Source organism: Lissotriton vulgaris, chromosome 1_1 (assembly GCF_964263255.1).
Source record: "Lissotriton vulgaris chromosome 1_1, aLisVul1.2, whole genome shotgun sequence".
In the NCBI taxonomy this organism is placed as follows: Eukaryota; Metazoa; Chordata; class Amphibia; order Caudata; family Salamandridae; genus Lissotriton; species Lissotriton vulgaris.
The window spans coordinates 2,076,019,919-2,076,035,430 of NC_141685.1; positions in this window are offsets into that span (position 1 = coordinate 2,076,019,919).

Consider the following 15,512-nt stretch of genomic DNA (forward strand, 5'->3'; position numbering starts at 1 on the left):
AACTACGAATCCCGATTTACTCACCTGTTATCAGGAGAGACCTCAGTGCTGCATCTTTCAGCCCACTACTGATCATGAAAAGTAATTCTAATCGTAGTTACAGTAACTTGAATTACATTTTAAAGGCTAACATAGACTGATTTCACTTGGAAATTTTTCAAAGAGTAGAGTTTTGGAACTTTAAAAAATTCCTCAAAAATCAGCCGAACTGCAAATTCCGATTTACTCACATGTTATCAGGAGAGACATCAGTGCTGCATCTATCAGCCCACTACTGATCCTGAAAAGTAATTCTAATCGTAGTTACAGTAACTTGAATTTCCTTCTACTGGGCTAATATTGATTGATTTCACTTGGAAAATTTTCAAAGTGTGCAGTTTTGGAATGTTAAAAAATTCCTCAAAAATCTGTCGAACTACGAATTCTGATTTACTCACCTGTTATCAGGAGAGACCTCAGTGCTGCATCTTTCAGCCCACTACTGATCATGAAAAGTAATTCTAATCGTAGTTACAGTAACCTGAATTTCCTTTTAAAGGCTAACATAGACTGATTTCACTTGGAGATTTTTCAAAGAGTAGAGTTTTGGAACTTTAAAAAATTCCTCAAAAATCAGCCGAACTACAAATTCCGATTTACTCACATTTTATCAGGAGAGACATCAGTGCTGCATCTTTCAGCCCACTACTGATCCTGAAAAGTAATTCTAATCGTAGTTACAGTAACTTGAATTTCCTTCTACTGGGCTAATATTGACTGATTTCACTTGGAAAATTTTCAAAGTGTGCAGTTTTGGAACTTTAAAAACTTCCTCAAAAATCTGTCGAACTACGAATTCCGATTTACTCTTATGTTATCAGGAGAGATCTCAGTGCTGCACCTTTCAGCCCACTACTGATCATGAAAAGTAATTCTAATCGTAGTTACAGTAACTTGAATTTCCTTTTATAGGCAAAAATTGACTGATTTCACTTGGAAATTTTTCAAAGAGTGGAGTTTTGGAACATTAAAAAATTCCTCAAAAATCAGCCGAACTACGAATTCCAATTTACTCACATGTTATCAGGAGAGACATCAGTGTTGCATCTTTCAGCCCACTACTGATCCTGAAAAGTAATTCTAATCGTAGTTACAGTAACTTGAATTTCCTTCTAATGGGCTAATATTGACTGATTTCACTTGGAAATTTGTCAAAGTGTGCAGTTTTAGAACTTTAAAAAAGTCCTTAAAAATCAGCCGAACTACGAATTCAGATTGACTCACCTATTATCAGGAGAGACATCAGTGCTGCATCTTTCAGCACACTACTGATCCTGAAAAGTAATCTAATCGTAGTTACAGTAACTTGAATTTCCTTCTACTGGGCTAATATTGACTGATTTCACTTGGAAATTTTTCAAAGTGTGCAGTTTTGGAACTTTAAAAAATTCCTCAAAAATCTGTCGAACTACGAATCCCGATTTACTCACCTGTTATCAGGAGAGACCTCAGTGCTGCATCTTTCAGCCCACTACTGATCATGAAAAGTAATTCTAATCGTAGTTACAGTAACTTGAATTACCTTTTAAAGGCTAACATAGACTGATTTCACTTGGAAATTTTTCAAAGAGTAGAGTTTTGGAACTTTAAAAAATTCCTCAAAAATCAGCCGAACTGCAAATTCCGATTTACTCACATGTTATCAGGAAAGACATCAGTGCTGCATCTATCAGCCCACTACTGATCCTGAAAAGTAATTCTAATCGTAGTTACAGTAACTTGAATTTCCTTCTACTGGGCTAATATTGATTGATTTCACTTGGAAAATTTTCAAAGTGTGCAGTTTTGGAATGTTAAAAAATTCCTCAAAAATCTGTCGAACTACGAATTCTGATTTACTCACCTGTTATCAGGAGAGACCTCAGTGCTGCATCTTTCAGCCCACTACTGATCATGAAAAGTAATTCTAATCGTAGTTACAGTAACCTGAATTTCCTTTTAAAGGCTAACATAGACTGATTTCACTTGGAGATTTTTCAAAGAGTAGAGTTTTGGAACTTTAAAAAATTCCTCAAAAATCAGCCGAACTACAAATTCCGATTTACTCACATTTTATCAGGAGAGACATCAGTGCTGCATCTTTCAGCCCACTACTGATCCTGAAAAGTAATTCTAATCGTAGTTACAGTAACTTGAATTTCCTTCTACTGGGCTAATATTGACTGATTTCACTTGGAAAATTTTCAAAGTGTGCAGTTTTGGAACTTTAAAAATGTCCTCAAAAATCTGTCGAACTACGAATTTCCGATTTACTCACCTGTTATCAGGAGAGACCGCAGTGCTTCATCTTTCAGCCCACTACTGATCATGAAAAGTAATTCTAATCGTAGTTACAGTAACTTGAATTTCCTTTTATAGGCTAACTGACTGATTTCACTTGGAAATTTTTCAAAGAGTGGAGTTTTGGAACTTTAAAAAATTCCTCAAAAATCAGCCGAACTCCGAATTCTGATTTACTCACATGTTATCAGGAGAGACATCAGTGCTGCATCTTTCAGACCACTACTGATCCTGAAAAGTAATTCTAATCGTAGTTACAGTAACTTGAATTTACTTCTACTGGGCTAATATTGACTGATTTCACTTGGAACATTTTCAAAGTGTGCAGTTTTGGAACTTTAAAAATTTCCTCAAAAATCTGACGAACTACGAATTTCTTATTCACTCACCTGTTATCAGGAGAAACCTCAGTGCTGTATCTTTCAGCCCACTACTGATCATGAAATGTAATTCTAATTGTAGTTACAGTAACTTGAATTTCCTTTCTAGGCTAACATTGACTGGTTTCACTTGGAAATTCTTTTAAGTTTGGAGTTTTGGAACTTTAAAAAATTCCTCTAAAATCAGCCGAACTACGAATTGCGATTTACTCACCTGTTATCAGGAGAGACATCAGTGCTGCATCTTTCAGCCCACTACTGATCCTGAAAAGTAATTCTAATCGTAGTTACAGTAACATGAATTTCCTTCTACTGAGCTAATATTGACTGATTTCACTTGGAAATTTTTCAAAGAGTGGAGTTTTGGAACTTTAAAAAATTCCTCAAAAATCAGCCGAACTACGAATTCTGATTTACTCACATGTTATCAGGAGAGACATCAGTGCTGCATCTTTCAGCCCACTAATGATCCTTAAAAGTAATTCTAATCATAGTTACAGTAACTTGAATTACCTTCTACTGGGCTAATATTGACTGATTTCACTTGGAAATTTTCAAAGTGTGCAGTTTTGGAACTTTAAAAACTTCCTCAAAAATCTGTTGAACTACGAATTCCGATTTACTCTTATGTTATCAGGAGAGATCTCAGTGCTGCACCTTTCAGCCCACTACTGATCATGAAAAGTAATTCTAATCGTAGTTACAGTAACTTGAATTTCCTTTTATAGGCTAAAATTTACTTATTTCACTTGGAAATTTTTCAAAGAGTGGAGTTTTGGAACTTTACAAAATTCCTCAAAAATCAGCCGAACTATGAATTCCGATTTACTCACATGTTATCAGGAGAGACATCAGTGTTGCATCTTTCAGCCCACTACTGATCCTGAAAAGTAATTCTAATCGTAGTTACAGTAACTTGAATTTCCTTCTACTGGGCTAATATTGACTGATTTCACTTGGAAATTTGTCAAAGTGTGCAGTTTTAGAACTTTAAAAAAGTCCTCAAAAATCAGCCGAACTACGAATTCCGATTGACTCACCTATTATCAGGAGAGACATCAGTGCTGCATCTTTCAGCACACTACTGATCCTGAAAAGTAATCTAATCGTAGTTACAGTAACTTGAATTTCCTTCTACTGGGCTAATATTGACTGATTTCACTTGGAAATTTTTCAAAGTGTGCAGTTTTGGAACGTTAAAAAATTCCTCAAAAATCTGTCGAACTACGAATTCTGATTTACTCACCTGTTATCAGGAGAGACCTCAGTGCTGCATCTTTCAGCCCACTACTGATCATGAAAAGTAATTCTAATCGTAGTTACAGTAACTTGAATTTCCTTTTAAAGGCTAACATAGACTGATTTCACTTGGAAATTTTTCAAAGAGTAGAGTTTTGGAACTTTAAAAAATTCCTCAAAAATCAGCCGAACTGCAAATTCCGATTTCCTCACATGTTATCAGGAGAGACATCAGTGCTGCATCCTTCAGCCCACTACTGATCCTGAAAAGTAATTCTAATCGTAGTTACAGTAACTTGAATTTCCTTCTACTGGGCTAATATTGACTGATTTCACTTGGAAAATTTTCGAAGTGTAAAGTTTTGGAACTTTAAAAATTTCCTCAAAAATCAGCCGAACTCCGAATTCTGATTTACTCACATGTTATCAGGAAAGACATCAGTGCTGCATCGTTCGGACCACTACTGATCCTGAAAAGTAATTCTAATCGTAGTTACAGTAACTTGAATTTACTTCTACTGGGCTAATATTGACTGATTTCACTTGGAACATTTTCAAAGTGTGCAGTTTTGGAACTTTAAAAATTTCCTCAAAAATCTGACGAACTACGAATTTCTTATTCACTCACCTGTTATCAGGAGAAACCTCAGTGCTGTATCTTTCAGCCCACTACTGATTATGAAATGTAATTCTAATTGTAGTTACAGTAACTTGAATTTCCTTTCTAGGCTAACATTGACTGGTTTTACTTGGAAATTCTTTTAAGTTTGGAGTTTTGAAACTTTAAAAAATTCCTCAAAAATCAGCCGAACTACAAATTCCAATTTACTCACATGTTATCAGGAGAGACATCAGTGCTGCATCTTTCAGCCCACTACTGATCCTGAAAAGTAATTCTAATCGTAGTTACAGTAACTTGAATTTCCTTCTACTGGGCTAATATTGACTGATTTCACTTGGAAAATTTTCGAAGTGTGCAGTTTTGGAACTTTAAAAATGTCCTCAAAAATCTGTCGAACTACGAATTTCCGATTTACTCACCTGTTATCAGGAGAGACCGCAGTGCTTCAACTTTCAGCCCACTACTGATCATGAAAAGTAATTCTAATCGTAGTTACAGTAACCTGAATTTCCTTTTAAAGGCTAACATAGACTGATTTCACTTGGAGATTTTTCAAAGAGTAGAGTTTTGGAACTTTAAAAAATTCCTCAAAAATCAGCCGAACTACAAATTCCGATTTACTCACATTTTATCAGGAGAGACATCAGTGCTGCATCTTTCAGCCCACTACTGATCCTGAAAAGTAATTCTAATCGTAGTTACAGTAACTTGAATTTTCTTCTACTGGGCTAATATTGACTGATTTCACTTGGAAAATTTTCAAAGTGTGCAGTTTTGGAACTTTAAAAATTTCCTCAAAAATCTGTTGAACTACGAATTTCCGATTTACTCACCTGTTATCAGGAGAGACCGCAGTGCTTCATCTTTCAGCCCACTACTGATCATGAAAAGTAATTCGAATCGTAGTTACAGTAACTTGAATTTCCTTTTATAGGCTAACTGACTGATTTCACTTGGAAATTTTTCAAAGAGTGGAGTTTTGGAACTTTAAAAAATTCCTCAAAAATCAGCCGAACTACAAATTCCGATTTACTCACATGTTATCAGGAGAGACATCAGTGCTGCATCTTTCAGCCCACTACTGATCCTGAAAAGTAATTCTAATCGTAGTTACAGTAACTTGAATTTCCTTCTACTGGGCTAATATTGACTGATTTCACTTGGAAAATTTTCGAAGTGTGCAGTTTTGGAACTTTAAAAATTTCCTCAAAAATCTGTCGAACTACGAATTTCCGATTTACTCACCTGTTATCAGGAGAGACCGCAGTGCTTCAACTTTCAGCCCACTACTGATCATGAAAAGTAATTCTAATCGTAGTTACAGTAACTTGAATTTCCTTTTATAGGCTAACTGACTGATTTCACTTGGAAATTTTTCAAAGAGTGGAGTTTTGGAACTTTAAAAAATTCCTCAAAAATCAGCCGAACTCCGAATTCTGATTTACTCACATGTTATCAGGAGAGACATCAGTGCTGCATCTTTCAGACCACTACTGATCCTGAAAAGTAATTCTAATCGTAGTTACAGTAACTTGAATTTACTTCTACTGGGCTAATATTGACTGATTTCACTTGGAACATTTTCAAAGTGTGCAGTTTTGGAACTTTAAAAATTTCCTCAAAAATCTGACGAACTACGAATTTCTTATTCACTCACCTGTTATCAGGAGAAACCTCAGTGCTGTATCTTTCAGCCCACTACTGATCATGAAATGTAATTCCAATTGTAGTTACAGTAACTTGAATTTCCTTTCTAGGCTAACATTGACTGGTTTCACTTGGAAATTCTTTTAAGTTTGGAGTTTTGGAACTTTAAAAAATTCCTCTAAAATCAGCCGAACTACGAATTGCGATTTACTCACCTGTTATCAGGAGAGACATCAGTGCTGCATCTTTCAGCCCACTACTAATCCTGAAAAGTAATTCTAATCGTAGTTACAGTAACATGAATTTCCTTCTACTGAGCTAATATTGACTGATTTCACTTGGAAATTTTTCAAAGAGTGGAGTTTTGGAACTTTAAAAAATTCCTCAAAAATCAGCCGAACTACGAATTCTGATTTACTCACATGTTATCAGGAGAGACATCAGTGCTGCATCTTTCAGCCCACTAATGATCCTTAAAAGTAATTCTAATCATAGTTACAGTAACTTGAATTACCTTCTACTGGGCTAATATTGACTGATTTCACTTGGAAAATTTTCAAAGTGTGCAGTTTTGGAACTTTAAAAACTTCCTCAAAAATCTGTCGAACTACGAATTCCGATTTACTCTTATGTTATCAGGAGAGATCTCAGTGCTGCACCTTTCAGCCCACTACTGATCATGAAAAGTAATTCTAATCGTAGTTACAGTAACTTGAATTTCCTTTTATAGGCTAAAATTTACTTATTTCACTTGGAAATTTTTCAAAGAGTGGAGTTTTGGAACTTTACAAAATTCCTCAAAAATCAGCCGAACTACGAATTCCGATTTACTCACATGTTATCAGGAGAGACATCAGTGTTGCATCTTTCAGCCCACTACTGATCCTGAAAAGTAATTCTAATCATAGTTACAGTAACTTGAATTTCCTTCTACTGGGCTAATATTGACTGATTTCACTTGGAAATTTGTCAAAGTGTGCAGTTTTAGAACTTTAAAAAAGTCCTCAAAAATCAGCCGAACTACGAATTCCGATTGACTCACCTATTATCAGGAGAGACATCAGTGCTGCATCTTTCAGCACACTACTGATCCTGAAAAGTAATCTAATCGTAGTTACAGTAACTTGAATTTCCTTCTACTGGGCTAATATTGACTGATTTCACTTGGAAATTTTTCAAAGTGTGCAGTTTTGGAACGTTAAAAAATTCCTCAAAAATCAGTCGAACTACGAATTCTGATTTACTCACCTGTTATCAGGAGAGAACTCAGTGCTGCATCTTTCAGCCCACTACTGATCATGAAAAGTAATTCTAATCGTAGTTACAGTAACTTGAATTTCCTTTTAAAGGCTAACATAGACTGATTTCACTTGGAAATTTTTCAAAGAGTAGAGTTTTGGAACTTTAAAAAATTCCTCAAAAATCAGCCGAACTGCAAATTCCGATTTACTCACATGTTATCAGGAGAGACATCAGTGCTGCATCCTTCAGCCCACTACTGATCCTGAAAAGTAATTCTAATCGTAGTTACAGTAACTTGAATTTCCTTCTACTGGGCTAATATTGACTGATTTCACTTGGAAAATTTTCGAAGTGTGCAGTTTTGGAACTTTAAAAATTTCCTCAAAAATCAGCCGAACTCCGAATTCTGATTTACTCACATGTTATCAGGAGAGACATCAGTGCTGCATCGTTCAGACCACTACTGATCCTGAAAAGTAATTCTAATCGTAGTTACAGTAACTTGAATTTACTTCTACTGGGCTAATATTGACTGATTTCACTTGGAACATTTTCAAAGTGTGCAGTTTTGGAACTTTAAAAATTTCCTCAAAAATCTGACGAACTACGAATTTCTTATTTACTCACCTGTTATCAGGAGAAACCTCAGTGCTGTATCTTTCAGCCCACTACTGATCATGAAATGTAATTCTATTTGTAGTTACAGTAACTTGAATTTCCTTTCTAGGCTAACATTGACTGGTTTTACTTGGAAATTCTTTTAAGTTTGGAGTTTTGAAACTTTAAAAAAGTCCTCTAAAATCAGCCGAACTACGAATTGCGATTTACTCACCTGTTATCAGGAGAGACATCAGTGCTGCATCTTTCAGCCCACTACTGATCCTGAAAAGTAATTCTAATCGTAGTTACAGTAACATGAATTTCCTTCTACTGAGCTAATATTGACTGATTTCACTTGGAAATTTTTCAAAGAGTGGAGTTTTGGAACTTTAAAAAATTCCTCAAAAATCAGCCGAACTACGAATTCCGATTTACTCACATGTTATCAGGAGAGACATCAGTGCTGCATCTTTCAGCCCACTACTGATCCTGAAAAGTAATTCTAATCGTAGTTACAGTAACTTGAATTTCCTTCTACTGGGCTAATATTGACTGATTTCACTTGGAAAATTTTCAAATTGTGCAGTTTTGGAACTTTAAAAACTTCCTCAACAATCTGTCGAACTACGAATTCCGATTTACTTTCATGTTATCAGGAGAAATCTCAGTGCTGCACCTTTCAGCCCACTACTGATCATGAAAAGTAATTCTAATCGTAGTTACAGTAACTTGAATTTCCTTTTATAGGCTAAAATTGACTGATTTCACTTGGAAATTTTTCAAAGAGTGGAGTTTTGGAACTTTAAAAAATTCCTCAAAAATCAGCCGAACTACGAATTCCGATTTACTCACATGTTATCAGGAGAGACATCAGTGTTGCATCTTTCAGCCCACTACTGATCCTGAAAAGCAATTCTAATCGTAGTTATAGTAACTTGAATTTCCTTCTACTGGGCTAATATTGACTGATTTCACTTGGAAATTTGTCAAAGTGTGCAGTTTTAGAACTTTAAAAAAGTCCTCAAAAATCAGCCGAACTACGAATTCCGATTGACTCACCTATTATCAGGAGAGACATCAGTGCTGCGTCTTTCAGCACACTACTGATCCTGAAAAGTAATCTAATTGTAGTTACAGTAACTTGAATTTCCTTCTACTGGGCTAATATTGACTGATTTCACTTGGAAATTTTTCAAAGTGTGCAGTTTTGGAACGTTAAAAAATTCCTCAAAAATCTGTCGAACTACGAATTCTGATTTACTCACCTGTTATCAGGAGAGACCTCAGTGCTGCATCTTTCAGCCCACTACTGATCATGAAAAGTAATTCTAATCGTAGTTACAGTAACTTGAATTTCCTTTTAAAGGCTAACATAGACTGATTTCACTTGGAAATTTTTCAAAGAGTAGAGTTTTGGAACGTTAAAAAATTCCTCAAAAATCAGCCGAACTGCAAATTCCGATTTACTCACATGTTATCAGGAGAGACATCAGTGCTGCATCTTTCAGCCCACTTCTGATCCTGAAAAGTAATTCTAATCGTAGTTACAGTAACTTGAATTTCCTTCTACTCGGCTAATATTGATTGATTTCACTTGGAAAATTTTCAAAGTGTGCAGTTTTGGAACGTTAAAAAATTCCTCAAAAATCTGTCGAACTACGAATTCTGATTTACTCACCTGTTATCAGGAGAGACCTCAGTGCTGCATCTTTCATCCCACTACTGATCATGAAAAGTAATTCTAATCGTAGTTACAGTAACCTGAATTTCCTTTTAAAGGCTAACATAGACTGATTTCACTTCGAGATTTTTCAAAGAGTAGAGTTTTGGAACTTTAAAAAATTCCTCAAAAATCACTCGAACTACAAATTCCGATTTACTCACATGTTATCAGGAGAGACATCAGTGCTGCATCTTTCAGCCCACTACTGATCCTGAAAAGTAATTCTAATCGTAGTTACAGTAACTTGAATTTCCTTCTACTGGGCTAATATTGACTGATTTCACTTGGAAAATTTTCAAAGTGTGCAGTTTTGGAACTTTAAAAATTTCCTCAAAAATCTGTCAAACTACGAATTTCCGATTTGCTCACCTGTTATCAGGAGAGACCGCAGTGCTTCATCTTTCAGCCCACTACTGATCATGAAAAGTAATTCTAATCGTAGTTACAGTAACTTGAATTTCCTTTTATAGGCTAACTGACTGATTTCACTTGGAAATTTTTCAAAGAGTGGAGTTTTGGAACTTTAAAAAATTCCTCAAAAATCAGCCGAACTCCGAATTCTGATTTACTCACATGTTATCAGGAGAGACATCCGTGCTGCATCATTCAGACCACTACTGATCCTGAAAAGTAATTCTAATCGTAGTTACAGTAACTTGAATTTACTTCTACTGGGCTAATATTGACTGATTTCACTTGGAACATTTTCAAAGTGTGCAGTTTTGGAACTTTAAAAATGTCCTCAAAAATCTGACGAACTACGAATTTCTTATTCACTCACCTGTTATCAGGAGAAACCTCAGTGCTGTATCTTTCAGCCCACTACTGATCATGAAATGTAATTCTAATTGTAGTTACAGTAACTTGAATTTCCTTTCTAGGCTAACATTGACTGGTTTCACTTGGAAATTCTTTTAAGTTTGGAGTTTTGGAACTTTAAAAAATTCCTCAAAAATCAGCCAAACTACGAATTCCGATTTACTCACATGTTATCAGGAGAGACATCAGTGCTGCATCTTTCAGCCCACTAATGATCCTTAAAAGTAATTCTAATCATAGTTACAGTAACTTGAATTTCCTTCTACTGGGCTAATATTGACTGATTTCACTTGGAAAATTTTCAAAGTGTGCAGTTTTGGAACTTTAAAAAATTCCTCAAAAATCAGCCGAACTACGAATTCCGATTTAGTCACATGTTATCAGGAGAGACATCAGTGTTGCATCTTTCAGCCCACTACTGATCCTGAAAAGCAATTCTAATCGTAGTTACAGTAACTTGAATTTCCTTCTACTGGGCTAATATTGACTGATTTCACTTGGAAATTTGTCAAAGTGTGCAGTTTTAGAACTTTAAAAGAGTCCTCAAAAATCAGCCGAACTACGAATTCCGATTGACTCACCTATTATCAGGAGAGACATCAGTGCTGCATCTTTCAGCACACTACTGATCCTGAAAAGTAATCTAATCGTAGTTACAGTAACTTGAATTTCCTTCTACTGGGCTAATATTGACTGATTTCACTTGGAAATTTTTCAAAGTGTGCAGTTTTGGAACGTTAAAAAATTCCTCAAAAATCTGTCGAACTACGAATTCTGATTTACTCACTTGTTATCAGGAGAGACCTCAGTGCTGCATCTTTCAGCCCACTACTGATCATGAAAAGTGATTCTAATCGTAGTTACAGTAACTTGAATTTCCTTTTAAAGGCTAACATAGACTGATTTCACTTGGAAATTTTTCAAAGAGTAGAGTTTTGGAACTTTAAAAAATTCCTCAAAAATCACTCGAACTACAAATTCCGATTTACTCACATGTTATCAGGAGAGACATCAGTGCTGCATCTTTCAGCCCACTACTGATCCTGAAAAGTAATTCTAATCGTAGTTACAGTAACTTGAATTTCCTTCTACTGGGCTAATATTGACTGATTTCACTTGGAAAATTTTCAAAGTGTGCAGTTTTGGAACTTTAAAAATTTCCTCAAAAATCTGTCAAACTACGAATTTCCGATTTACTCACCTGTTATCAGAAGAGACCACAGTGCTTCATCTTTCAGCCCACTACTGATCATGAAAAGTAATTCTAATCGTAGTTACAGTAACTTGAATTTCCTTTTATAGGCTAACTGACTGATTTCACTTGGAAATTTTTCAAAGAGTGGAGTTTTGGAACTTTAAAAAATTCCTCAAAAATCTGCCGAACTCCGAATTCTGATTTACTCACATGTTATCAGGAGAGACATCAGTGCTGCATCATTCAGACCACTACTGATCCTGAAAAGTAATTCTAATCGTAGTTACAGTAACTTGAATTTACTTCTACTGGGCTAATATTGACTGATTTCACTTGGAACATTTTCAAAGTGTGCAGTTTTGGAACTTAAAAAATTTCCTCAAAAATCTGACGAACTACGAATTTCTTATTCACTCACCTGTTATCAGGAGAAACCTCAGTGCTGTATCTTTCAGCCCACTACTGATCATGAAATGTAATTCTAATTGTAGTTACAGTAACTTGAATTTCCTTTCTAGGCTAACATTGACTGGTTTCACTTGGAAATTCTTTTAAGTTTGGAGTTTTGGAACATTAAAAAATTCCTCAAAAATCAGCCGAACTACGAATTCCGATTTACTCACATGTTATCAGGAGAGACATCAGTGCTGCCTCTTTCAGCCCACTAATGATCCTTAAAAGTAATTCTAATCATAGTTACAGTAACTTATATTTCCTTCTACTGGGCTAATATTGACTGATTTCACTTGGAAACTTTTCAAAGTGTGCAGTTTTGGAACTTTAAAAACTTCCTAAAAAATCTGTCGAACTACGAATTCCGATTTACTCTTATGTTATCAGGAGAGATCTCAGTGCTGCACCTTTCAGCCCACTACTGATCATGAAAAGTAATTCTAATCGTAGTTACAGTAACTTGAATTTCCTTTTATAGGCTAAAATTGACTGATTTCACTTGGAAATTTTTCAAAGAGTGGAGTTTTGGAACTTTATAAAATTCCTCAAAATTCAGCCGAACTACGAATTCCGATTTACTCACATGTTATCAGGAGAGACATCAGTGTTGCATCTTTCAGCCCACTACTGATCCTGAAAAGCAATTCTAATCGTAGTTACAGTAACTTGAAATTCCTTCTACTGGGCTAATATTGACTGATTTCACTTGGAAATTTGTCAAAGTGTGCAGTTTTAGAACTTTAAAAAAGTCCTCAAATATCAGCCGAACTACGAATTCCGATGGACTCACCTATTATCAGGAGAGACATCAGTGCTGCATCTTTCAGCACACTACTGATCCTGAAAAGTAATCTAATCGTAGTTACAGTAACTTGAATTTCCTTCTACTGGGCTAATATTGACTGATTTCACTTGGAAATTTTTCAAAGTGTGCAGTTTTGGAACGTTAAAAAATTCCTCAAAAATCTGTCGAACTACGAATTCTGATTTACTCACCTGTTATCAGGAGAGACCTCAGTGCTGCATCTTTCAGCCCACTACTGATCATGAAAAGTAATTCTAATCGTAGTTACAGTAACTTGAATTTCCTTTTAAAGGCTAACATAGACTGATTTCACTTGGAGATTTTTCAAAGAGTAGAGTTTTGGAACTTTAAAAAATTCCTCAAAAATCAGCCGAACTGCAAATTCCAATTTACTCACATGTTATCAGGAGAGACATCAGTGCTGCATCTTTCAGCCCACTACTGATCCTGAAAAGTAATTCTAATCATAGTTACAGTAACTTGAATTTCCTTCTACTGGGCTAATATTGACTGATTTCACTTGGAAAATTTTCAAAGTGTGCAGTTTTGGAACTTTAAAAACTTCCTCAAAAATCTGTCGAACTACGAATTCCGATTTACTCTTATGTTATCAGGAGAGATCTCAGTGCTGCACCTTTCAGCCCACTACTGATCATGAAAAGTAATTCTAATCGTAGTTACAGTAACTTGAATTTCCTTTTATAGGCTAAAATTTACTTATTTCACTTGGAAATTTTTCAAAGAGTGGAGTTTTGGAACTTTACAAAATTCCTCAAAAATCAGCCGAACTACGAATTCCGATTTACTCACATGTTATCAGGAGAGACTGCAGTGCTTCAACTTTCAGCCCACTACTGATCATGAAAAGTAATTCTAATCGTAGTTACAGTAACTTGAATTTCCTTTTATAGGCTAACTGACTGATTTCACTTGGAAATTTTTCAAAGAGTGGAGTTTTGGAACTTTAAAAAATTCCTCAAAAATCAGCCGAACTCCGAATTCTGATTTACTCACATGTTATCAGGAGAGACATCAGTGCTGCATCTTTCAGACCACTACTGATCCTGAAAAGTAATTCTAATCGTAGTTACAGTAACTTGAATTTACTTCTACTGGGCTAATATTGACTGATTTCACTTGGAACATTTTCAAAGTGTGCAGTTTTGGAACTTTAAAAATTTCCTCAAAAATCTGACGAACTACGAATTTCTTATTCACTCACCTGTTATCAGGAGAAACCTCAGTGCTGTATCTTTCAGCCCACTACTGATCATGAAATGTAATTCCAATTGTAGTTACAGTAACTTGAATTTCCTTTCTAGGCTAACATTGACTGGTTTCACTTGGAAATTCTTTTAAGTTTGGAGTTTTGGAACTTTAAAAAATTCCTCTAAAATCAGCCGAACTACGAATTGCGATTTACTCACCTGTTATCAGGAGAGACATCAGTGCTGCATCTTTCAGCCCACTACTAATCCTGAAAAGTAATTCTAATCGTAGTTACAGTAACATGAATTTCCTTCTACTGAGCTAATATTGACTGATTTCACTTGGAAATTTTTCAAAGAGTGGAGTTTTGGAACTTTAAAAAATTCCTCAAAAATCAGCCGAACTGCGAATTCTGATTTACTCACATGTTATCAGGAGAGACATCAGTGCTGCATCTTTCAGCCCACTAATGATCCTTAAAAGTAATTCTAATCATAGTTACAGTAACTTGAATTACCTTCTACTGGGCTAATATTGACTGATTTCACTTGGAAAATTTTCAAAGTGTGCAGTTTTGGAACTTTAAAAACTTCCTCAAAAATCTGTCGAACTACGAATTCCGATTTACTCTTATGTTATCAGGAGAGATCTCAGTGCTGCACCTTTCAGCCCACTACTGATCATGAAAAGTAATTCTAATCGTAGTTACAGTAACTTGAATTTCCTTTTATAGGCTAAAATTTACTTATTTCACTTGGAAATTCTTTTAAGTTTGGAGTTTTGGAACTTTACAAAATTCCTCAAAAATCAGCCGAACTACGAATTCCGATTTACTCACATGTTATCAGGAGAGACATCAGTGTTGCATCTTTCAGCCCACTACTGATCCTGAAAAGTAATTCTAATCGTAGTTACAGTAACTTGAATTTCCTTCTACTGGGCTAATATTGACTGATTTCACTTGGAAATTTGTCAAAGTGTGCAGTTTTAGAACTTTAAAAAAGTCCTCAAAAATCAGCCGAACTACGAATTCCGATTGACTCACCTATTATCAGGAGAGACATCAGTGCTGCATCTTTCAGCACACTACTGATCCTGAAAAGTAATCTAATCGTAGTTACAGTAACTTGAATTTCCTTCTACTGGGCTAATATTGACTGATTTCACTTGGAAATTTTTCAAAGTGTGCAGTTTTGGAACGTTAAAAAATTCCTCAAAAATCAGTCGAACTACGAATTCTGATTTACTCACCTGTTATC